We start from the raw sequence: 11,056 nt of genomic DNA, 5'->3' as shown, positions 1-11,056 counted from the left end.
CTTACCTGATTCAGTAAGGCTCACTGAATATTTTCAAAGTAAGCATGCCCATGCGACAATCATTCAAGACACAGAACGTTGCAGAGCTTAGCAGCTCCCTGTGCCCCTTCGAAGCCATTACGCCTTCCCAAAGAAGCATGCTCTCCTGGCTTCAGTCACCATAGATTTTACCTGATTTTGCCTAATTTTGAACATTACCTAAATGGAGTCATATCCATATCAGGTATCCTTCTTCGTGTCACATTTTTCATTTAACGTTTTGTCTATCATGTGCAGCGGTAGTTCATTCACTTGGTGTATAATATTCTGTTGTGTGTGCATATATATACACATATATGTATACATGTAAGTATGTGTCTAAATGTATATATGTGACATATATATCACAGTCTATGTATCTATCTTATTTTTGATAGAAACTAGTTGTTTCTAGTTGGGGACTATCAAAAATAATACTGCTTATGGGGCTCCTCCCTGGGTGGCTCAGCCAGTTAAGCCTAACCCTTTTTCTCAGCTCAGATCTTGATCACAGGATCGTGAGTTCAAGCCTCACATCGGGCTCCACTGCCAACAAAAAATGTAATAATTAATTAATTAAAATAAAATAAATAATGCTGCTAGCAACATTCTTCCGCAAGACTTTTAATGTATGTTTTTAATGTCTTTTTATGTATGTTGGATCCTGTTTTAGATGCAATACTGATCAATTTGATTTATACTTTCAACAGTAATGTATGAGACTTACTATTGAGACCACTTGCCACTTGTCAACACTTGCTATCGTCAGGTTTTTCTATAGGTTTTAGCCATTCTAGCAGGTGTATAATGGTGTCCCAATGCAGTTTTAATTTTCATTCACCTGACGACCAATGATGTGGAATGCATTTTCATATACACATTGACCTTTGGGCATTCTCTTTTGTAAATACCTGCTCAAATCTTTTGTCACTGTTTTAATTGTGTCTGTATTTTTAAAGTGATTTTCAGGGCACCTGGGAAGGATCTGTTGGTTAAGCATCTGACTCTTGATTTTGGCTCAGGTCATGATCTCATGGTTTGTGAGTTCAAGCCCCACATTGGGCTCTGTGCTTGTGGCATAGAGCCTACTTGGGATTTTCCCTCTCTCCCTCTCTCTCTACCCCTCCCCTGCTCGCTCACTCTCAAAATAAATAATTACACTTGAAAAAATAAAATTGATTTTTAAAAGTTGCAATGGGTGCTCCTGGGTGATTCAGTAGATTAAGCATCCAATTCTTAGTTTCGGCTCAGATCATGATCTCATGGTTCACGGGTCTGAGCCCCACATTCTACTCTGTTCTCCCACTGCAGAACTTGCTTAGGATTCTGTCTCTCTCTGTCTCTCTGTCTCTGTCTCTCTCTCTCTCTGTCTCCCTCACCATACCCGGCTCATGCTCTCTCTCTCCCTTTCAAAATAAATAAATAAATAAATAAAAATAATAAAAGTTGCAATGAACTGAATTGTGGCTTCCCAAAATTTATATGTGGAAACCCTAATCCCCATGTGGCTATTTTGAAGATAAGGCCTTTCAGGCGGTGATTCAAGTTAAATGAGGTCATTAGGGTGGAAGATCCTATTAAACTAATTTTGCTTTGGGAGAAAAAAAAAAAGAGAAGAGGGAAGAGTCACTGGAGCGCTCTCTCTCTCTCTCTCTCTCTCTTTTTACCAGTGAGGACACACTGAGAAGGTATCTGTCTGCAAGCCCGGAAGAGAGTGCTCACCGGAGCTGAACTCTCCAGCCTCCAAAACTATGAGAAAATAAATTTCTATAGTTTAAACCACCCAGTCTATGATGTTTGTTACAAGAGCTGTTTAGTTTGGGGGGATGTGTGCTCTTTCTTTGTTCTTTGTGCTGCAGATAGTTTCTATTCTGTGACTTGCCTTTTCACTTTCTTAATATTGATGTTGATGATCAGTTCTTAAGTTTCATGTAGAACATTATAAACCCCGTTTATGGCTAGTTCTTTTTGTGTTCTGTTGAGGAAATTTTGCCTGTCCCAAGATCATGAAGACATTCACAAATGGTACCTCCTAGAAACTTTATATTTTTGTTTTATCTTCCCCTTTTAGATCAGTGACCCTCTGCATTTGATTTTTTATGTACAGTGTGAAGTGGGGGTAAAAAATTCATTTTCCCCCCAATGGGTATCTATTGAACCAATTTATTGAAAAGATCTTCCTTTTCTCACTATAGTGTAATCGCACTTATATCATAAATCAGGTGACCACATACATGAGAGTGTATTCTGGAACATTTTATTCTATGTATTCTGTTCTTTGCTCTATCCTTATGCCAATACCACATTTTTTGTTTAACTTTGAGAGAGACAGTGAGATCGTGAGTAGGGTAGATGCAGAGAGTAAAGGAGAGAGAAACCCAAGCAGGCTCCATGCTGTCAGCACAGAACCCTATGTGGGGCTCAAACTGATGAACCATGAGATCATGACCTAAGCTGAAACCAAAAGTCAGACACTTAACCAACTCAGCCACCCAGGCGCCCCAGCCAATATCACATCATTTTAATTCATTCTCTTTTATAATAAAATTTGATCTCCAGTATTGTAAATCTTTAGTGTTGTTATCCTTCAAGATTATTAGTCTCATTTCGTCCTTTTGAATTTCCATATAAATTTTAGACATGCCAATTTCCATCAATAGAAATCCTGAAGTTTTTTTTTACTGACATTACTTTGAATCTATAAATCAACTAAAATTGTTATAATTTTAAGTCTTTCAATCCATGAAGAAGTCATATCCTTCCATTTATTTAGGTCTTCTATAATTTCTTTCAGTAATCATCTAACTTTGCTTCAGTAAGATCACACATATCCTGCATTAAGTTTAGTACATGTTAGATGGCTTTTATGCTAAAATGGTGTCACTTTAGAGTGACATTCTAATCTTTGTTGCTAGCTTGCAGAAACAGTTTTATGTTGACGTTACATTGAATGACTTAGTGCAATTAATTGACTGTAATAGTTTGCATTTAGATTATTTCAAATATTCTATACACTGAAACATAGTCTCTTCAATAAACATATTTTCATCCCTTCCATTTCAATTCTTGTATCTTTTCTTTCATTCCTTACCTCACCGCACTGTCCCAGCCTTCCAGCACAATAATGAATAGAAGCAATAATAGTACTAATCCCTACTTCATTTCCTATCTCAGGGAAAAAGCATTTAACATTTTGCCATTAAATACTCTGTTTGCTGTAGATTTTCCATAGATCCACTTGAGATTAAAAAATTTCCCCTCTGTTCCTAGTTTGCTAAGAGCTTTATCTTAAATCATAAATGAGTGCTGAATTTAGTAAACCTGACATGATGATATGCTCTTTTCCCTTTTTCTATTAAAATGATGAATCACATGGGTTGACTTTCTAAGCAACGTAAGTCAGTCTTTTACATTATGGAATAAGTTCAACTTGATGGTTGTGTATCATCAAAGACAGACTGTAGATGTTAGACAGAAAGATAGATAGGTAGCCATCCTAATAATAATGATCCAGATAACTGTATTTGGTTACTTAGTGTTTTATTTGAGATTTCTTCACTTATGTTCACAAAGAAAGCTGATTTCAAATTTGGATTTTTAAAGTTCATTTGTATATTTTTTACGAAGTTTTTTAAAATTTATTTTGAGAGAGAGAGAGAGCAGGGGAAAGGCAGAGAGAGAGAGGGGGAGGGAGGAAAAGAATCCCAAACAAGCTCTTCATTGTCAGCTCAGAGTCTGACACAGGACTCAAACTCATGAACAGTGAGATCATGACCTGAGCTGAAATCAAGAGTCAGACGCTTCAGCAGCTGAGCCACCAGGTATTAGATACATTTTAATATACACATTTATGTATTTATCAAATTTTGGCATAAAAATTATGCCATCTCATGAAGTAAGTTGGGAATGATGCCTCTAAGGTATAAATTTTTCCTTAGATTTCTGAAGTCTCTGAGATGACTCTGTGTGTGTGTGTGTGTGTGTGTGTGTGTGTGGTGTGTGTGTGTAGAATTTTAATTACATATCCAACTTTTTAAATTAAAATAGGAAATCCAGATTAGATCTTTCTTCTTTTGGTGTTGTTATGTTCTTCTAGGAATTTGTCCATTTCTTCGGAAGTTTCAAATATGTCCAATTAAGTTGTTCATAATTCCCTCTTATGATATATTTAATATCTGTTAAGATCACGATGATGTCTCCATTTTTCCTCCCTGATATTGGATATTTGTATTTTCTCTCTTTATTGGTTTCTTAGGAGCTTTTCAGTTTCACTAGCATATTCAGAGAGCCAACTTTCAGTGTGTCCTTTCCCTGTTGAGTGTTGGGTTTTTTTTCATGAATTTCTGATCTTATCCCTATTATTTCCTTTCTATTCCTGGCTATCCTTTTAATTTGCTTTTTTAAAAAATCTTCCTGAGATGTAAGATAAGACCTTTAACTAACTGGAATGTAAATAAAAACTTGAAGAAATAAAAATAAATTTAAAAAAAGATAAGACCTTTGATTTTCAGCCTTTCCTCTTTTCAGACGTGTTCAGCTAAGACCACATACTTTCCCCAAAATGTGGGAACTTCTTCAGTTTTGTGCCATAAGTTTTAGCATGTTTTATTTTCATTATCACTCAGTGAAAAATGTTTTCAGTTTTTATTGTGATTTCTTCTTCGATCCAACTGGTTATTTAGAAGTGTATCACTTCCTTTTCACACACATGAGGATTTCTTAGTTATCTTTTTGCATTTATTTCTAAACTAACTCCACTATGGCTGGAAAATACACTACACATGGTTCCAATCTTTTGGAATTTTTGAGACTTGTTTTAGGACTCAGTGTATGGGTCAATATCGATGAATAAATGTCTCATATACACTGGAAAGAAATTTGTATTATACAAGTGTTAAAGGTTAGCATTTTATATATTTTAATTAGGTCAAGTTGGTAGATAATATTGGTCAACTCATATCCTCACATATTTTTATCTGCATATTTAACAGTTGCGTTACAATAAGTCATATTGGCATAACTGCTTATTCTAACAATTTTGGTTGCTTATTATAACAAGTCCAATTATGACCGTAGATCCGTCAATATCTCCTTTTACTTCAGCTAGATTATGCTTTATGTTTTTTTCAGGTTATGGTATTATCTTAGTACTGTAAGTATGTTGAATTGTTCCCTTAAACATTAGTAAACATTCTCATTTATCTGTAGTAGCACTTCTTACCTCAATACCTATTTTGTCTGATATTGGCACATATATAGCAGCTTACTTTTGATTAGTGTTGGTATCGTATCTCTTCCACCATTGTTTTACTTTCAACCTTTCTATGTCCTTATATTTAAAGTCTGGCTCTTGTGGGCAGGATATAATAGAGGCCAGGATATGAGGGCCAGGAGTTAAAAGTAAGTGGACTTAGGGAAAATTTTTAAAAAACTACATTTCCTGCACACCTGAACTTATGAAATAAGATCTGTACTCGTTGTACCTACACGTAGGTGTGTGTGGGGGGAGTACCTGGCCCATGAACAAGGAACTCGAGACCAATTATAATAGCAAAGTGCTTAAGAGCACAGACTCCTTCCTGGCTCTTTGAGCTTCTTGCCAGAAGTGGCCAGGACAGCTGTTTCACAACCTACTTACTAAAACCAGAGAAAGTTGTAGCCTGAGTGGTATGAAGATGGGGGTGGGGGGAGGCAGAAGAGAGATGAATTTCTCTGAAACTAGAAAAATCTGTTCACCTAAAACAACATGCACACAAAAATGAAGGAATCTATCTAGAAGGGAAAAGTGGCCTGATACCAGCATCTTGATGCAAAAAAAAAAGTGGTTCTGCCCCAGGCATGTGGAATTTTTCATTTATAAATCTATTAGACTCTCGTGTTAGATTTAACACTCAAGGGGATTCCGTTTATAGTTATTACAATGTGAATAGTGCAGCTTGAAATTAAACTCTGAATTTGTCTTACATTGTCCACATCATCTGTGGGGTGACCAAACCCCTTGAAATAAATGACACAACAATGTTCAGAACGCCTTTCTTCCTCAAGAAGCGATTTGGTGTAGAAACCACCAGAAAGTGAAAATTGTTCAGTCACATCCCACTTAGGTCAAATGACCTAGAGAAAGTCATGGAGCTACCAGTGGTAGGGTGACACTATTTTTTTTTTTAATTCCTGCATGCTAACAACAACAACAACAACAACAGNCTTAGGTCAAATGACCTAGAGAAAGTCATGGAGCTACCAGTGGTAGGGTGACACTATTTTTTTTTTAATTCCTGCATGCTAACAACAACAACAACAACAATAACAGGACTAGACCATATAGAAGGTTTATTTTTCAAAAATATTACTCCAAGAAATAATTTGAATGCAGTAAGCATGTCCGTGCAGCCTTATGGTTAAATGTTATAACCTCTGAAGTCAAGAAATTCAAATTTATAGTTGCCACATTAAGCATGGATGTTAAAGCATTAAAGTTAACACCATATACAGTCTTATAAAATATTGCATGTGCAAGGGGGCTGAGTTACGTTCATACTGGGAACCATAATTCAGAATTTCCTGACTTCTGAACATGTAACACATCATAGTAATTGATCTAGCTCCTTGGAGCTAATATAAAATATCTTGTTAACATGTTTTCTATCCAATTCTTTCATCATTTACCTTTTGGCTCTTGGAGAAACAATTCATCATGCTCAAATGTTTTTACACACCTGCACTAAGCTAATACAGCAATGGAAAGCCAGTGCCATTAGGATTAAGGGAAGATTTGTAAACCATGCAGGAATATTTGTGTGGACACTTAGTCTGGATCATGCAGGATGACACTGTGTCTTGGGATTTAGAGTTTGCTTTGCTTTGTCTTGTCACATGCCCAATCTATAATAGAGAATTCTCCTTTGTGTCGTCAGCCAACCTGATTCTCCAGGTCACGTGTGAGAAATTCAGGACTGTTAATCATAGAATTATGGGGTTTTGGAAGAAGGTAAAATAAGAACACAATCATCCATACCTATTATTTGTGCATTAATATGCATAGTCGGTACTGGGGATGCTTTTCAGTACAAGTATGTACAAGTCATCGCTTTCATCTTTTGACATTCTGTTCCTCGCTCATTTGACCTTGCTCAGAATTTCCTTCTTGGAGTCTTCAACCACAGATTCAATGGTGGCTACCAGTACCTGATTGGAGGAAAACAATGGCATACCAGCAGGTGGACCTGCCCAATGGAGCTTGTGTGCAACTAAAAAAGGGGGGGAGGGGGTTGCATGTATTTCCTATATCTCTATGGACCAAAAGCTTGCATATGGAATTCTAGTACCTCTTTGGTAAAAGGAATATGTGCTTCCCTGACATGGAAGAAAAGGGGACTTCCTCTCCCCCCTCCCAGAATTCCTCCCTTTGTCCAGAAGCTACTCCCCAGGACAGCCATGGGGCCATCCCACAAGCACATATTGGCTACATCCTCACATTGCCAAACATCTGGAGTGAAAAATGCATTTAATCATTCAGATTATTTCCCCCCTGAAGCAATGCCAAACATCTGTCTAACTAGAAACAGCTGTATATTCGTTTGGGGCTGCCATCACAAAATACCATTGACTGGGTGGCTTCAGCAACAGAAATTTATTATCTCATAGTTCTAAAGGCTGGAAGTCCTAGATCTGAGGGCCAGGATGCTTGGGTTCTAGTAGATAGAACCCTCTTCCCGGCTTGCACATGACCTTCTTCTCACTGTATCTTCACATGGCAGAAAGTGGGTGGTGAGGAAGGGAGAGAGAAAAGAGAGTGCACTTTCTGGTGTCTCTTTTTATAAGAGCACTGATCACATCCTGAGGGCCCCACCCTAATGACCTCATCTAAAGGTCTGATTACCATCAAAAGACCACTGCTCCAGTACCATTACACTGGAGATTAGGGCTTTAAGAGATAAATTTTGAGAAAACATAATTTAGTCCATAGCAAGCTGCATCTCCAGACCTTTGGTGCCCATGAGGGACGCTCTAGACAAAAGTCTGAATCAGAGCTCCAGAGACTGCACCCCCCAGAACCCCGACTCCCTCATGGTCCTCATTGCTGCTAATCACGTCCTCCAACTGGCCTCCCTCTGAGAGGGCCACATCAGGGTGATACCCACATTGATGCCACAGGCCTTGTGCATTTGAGAGCTTTCCCTAGGCTCAGCATAAATCCAGGCTGACTGAGTTAAGATGAAAGTGTGTGAGATACTTCCTACCACTCAGGTCGCAGAGACTTGGGAAACTTGTGGCTTGAAATTCCACAGCAAAGGTAGGGCCACATGACTAGACACCCTTATAGTTGCATCATTTGAGTAACAAACCCCCTCAAAACTTTCAAAACGCACTGGCTTACAATTGAACATTTATCATTGCCCAGCTGGGCAATTTAGCTGACCTAAGGCAGATGTGGCTGACTTCTGGGCTTGCTCATATGTCTGTAGTCAGGTAACAGGTGGGTTATGGCATTGGTAGCCTAGGATAGCCCCAGTCACAGGTCTGAGAGCTGTCTAGTGGTCATCTGAGATGACTGTGGTCAGTGGGCCATGTAGTTTTCCATCATTCACAACTGGCCCAGCCTATTTTCAAGATGTTTCCAAGAAAGAGAAAAAGCACTCAAGCTTTGGTGAGACTTCGGCCACCTATTTTGGTCAAAGCCAGTCACAAGGCTAGCCCCAATGTGAGGGGTACAGAAATGGATTCCACTTTTTGCTAAAAGGAGCTGCCAAGTTGCACAGTAAATATTATGGATACAGAAGGGGGTGAAAAATTGTGGCCATCTTTTCAATCTACCACAGGAGTAAAATCAGGGAAATAGTGGTTGCTCAATAGTGAGTGAGCTTTCAACAGTCATACACTTCTTCCTCTCCACTCACTGCCTTTTCCTCACTAGGAAATGAATGTGGAATTTCAAGTAGTGAGAAAGAAAACAGGGGTCTAGGAGAGCAAGGGCTGGAAGGACTGTGTTTCTCTTCTAATCCACAAGCTGTGTCATCTTGAACCAATCACTTTCCTCCTTGAAGTCTCTGATTTTTCATCCTGAAAGGAAGTACAATAGACTATTTCATCTTAAGGCATTTTATCCCTTGGAGGTCTGATATTCAAATCAGATTACTTCCTATAGACCTTTCGAATTAGTCACCTACCTAGCACTGTGTTGGCGGTGTAGACATGTGGATTCTCTAGCATCTGGCATCATGCCTCTTTCATGGTAACACTGAAAAATACTTGGATTAATTAATCCTTGTGTGCTTTTACCACTGATATTCTGTAATTGAAACAATAAGACCTCTTCTTGTATAAGTTTACTTATTTATGTCGAGAGAGAGAAAGTACAAGTGGGGGAGGGGCAGAGAAAGAGGGAGAGAGAATCGCAAGCAGGCTCCACGCTGCCAAAGCAGAGCCTGACGGGGGGGTTCGTACCCACAAACTGGGAGATCATGACCTGAGTCAGTTATACGCTTAACCGATGGAGCCACCTAGCACCCCAAAACAACTAGATCTTAAAGGCAACCCAGACTGGGAGATTCGGTGGATATGATTTTCTTGTGTATCTTTTCAACATGGGTCCACACCTGCAGAAATGAGTCTGTCTACTCTCACAGCTTGAGGATAGAGGATGAGTTCCCAAGAAGGGGTGGTACATTTCTGTCTTGCTCTCTTCTCATGAGCTTGGATGTTCCTTCAAAGCTAGGCATGTATCCATTTTCTTTCCTCCGACTAGTGAAAAACATTCTGGCCAACAACTGACACACTGTCCGGAGTGTAATTATAAAACTAAATTTGCAAATTAAAAAAGTGTGTGAGAAATACAATCCTCTCAGTTGAAACCACCAGTATTTGCCATCAGATGTTTGCCCAAACAAGGATGATGCATACCTTATCCCTCATAAAAAAGCATAAAACTCTTCGTATTGGTTCCATAATTTACTAAAACCCTGCATTCTCTAATCCCCACTATGGTACTGACACATAGTATGTGCTCATTAAATACTTTATGAAATTAAGTCTACTTGTGGGGAAACAAAGAAATTTACTTAGTATATTAAGGTTGTTTTTGCATGTTGCCAAAACATCTAGTTGAAAAATGAAAACTCCAGTCATTTTGGTGCCAAATTATGCCACACATTCAGACATCTGGGACACATTTGGAGCATTTTTCTTTCCCCCTGAATGTTTTGGTGTCCTGTAGAGGCAAGGCTCAGGAAATGGCTGTGGGTGTTTGAGGTGAGGGGAGTGTGCAGCGTGGGAGGTAGGATTCTGAAAGTGACTTCTAGAAGCGGTTGTGATGGTAAAGTCACTCTGAAACTTGGTTCACTCTTCTATGTTGATTGTCATGTAAATTTGTATTCTTTTTTTTGTCACAATAAGGCTATTTACAGCAAGAGTCACTACCTTCTCCATTACCCACTACTAGACAATTTCATGCCAATAACTCCACAGGACATAGAGTGTAGGAAAATCATCCTATGCAATAGCACTCATCTGTTACAAACAGAAAGCATGAGGCCACATGGAAAAATATTTAATATGTGGCTAGCTAGAAAAAACAGGAGATTAAAGGTCCTATACATTAACACAAATAGCTGAAGTACAGAGGAGTAATGAATGGCATCTTGTAGGAATCCGCCTTGTCCACCATGATTCCATCCTGCCTTACTCACAGGTGGTGACTACTCTCCACTAGCATTGAAGCCCCACGTGTAGGCAGTTTTATGTGGTTCATGTATCACTTCTTTAAAACCAAGATGTTTATTAATTCATTTATTCAACATTGATCATGAGCTTGCTCCGAGTCAGGCACTAGCTCATAATGTGTATCTTCAAAGGGCTCTCACAGCCAAATGGGGTAGGGAGCTATGTCAATAAATAATTTTTAAATATTTGATATTTTATCTCATTGTTTTGGACTTTTGAAAAATAATTTGACAGAAATGCCATGGATCTTTTCAGCAGTCTGAGGTGGCCTGCAACGTGTGCTGTGGCCAATTCTAATCCCCTCGTGGCAGGCAAGGCA

Source organism: Crocuta crocuta, unplaced genomic scaffold (assembly GCF_008692635.1).
Source record: "Crocuta crocuta isolate KB4526 unplaced genomic scaffold, BGI_CrCroc_1.0 scaffold229, whole genome shotgun sequence".
Taxonomy (NCBI): domain Eukaryota; kingdom Metazoa; phylum Chordata; class Mammalia; order Carnivora; family Hyaenidae; genus Crocuta; species Crocuta crocuta.
The sequence above is the reverse complement of the archived record's forward strand: the minus strand, read 5'-3'. Positions refer to the sequence as shown.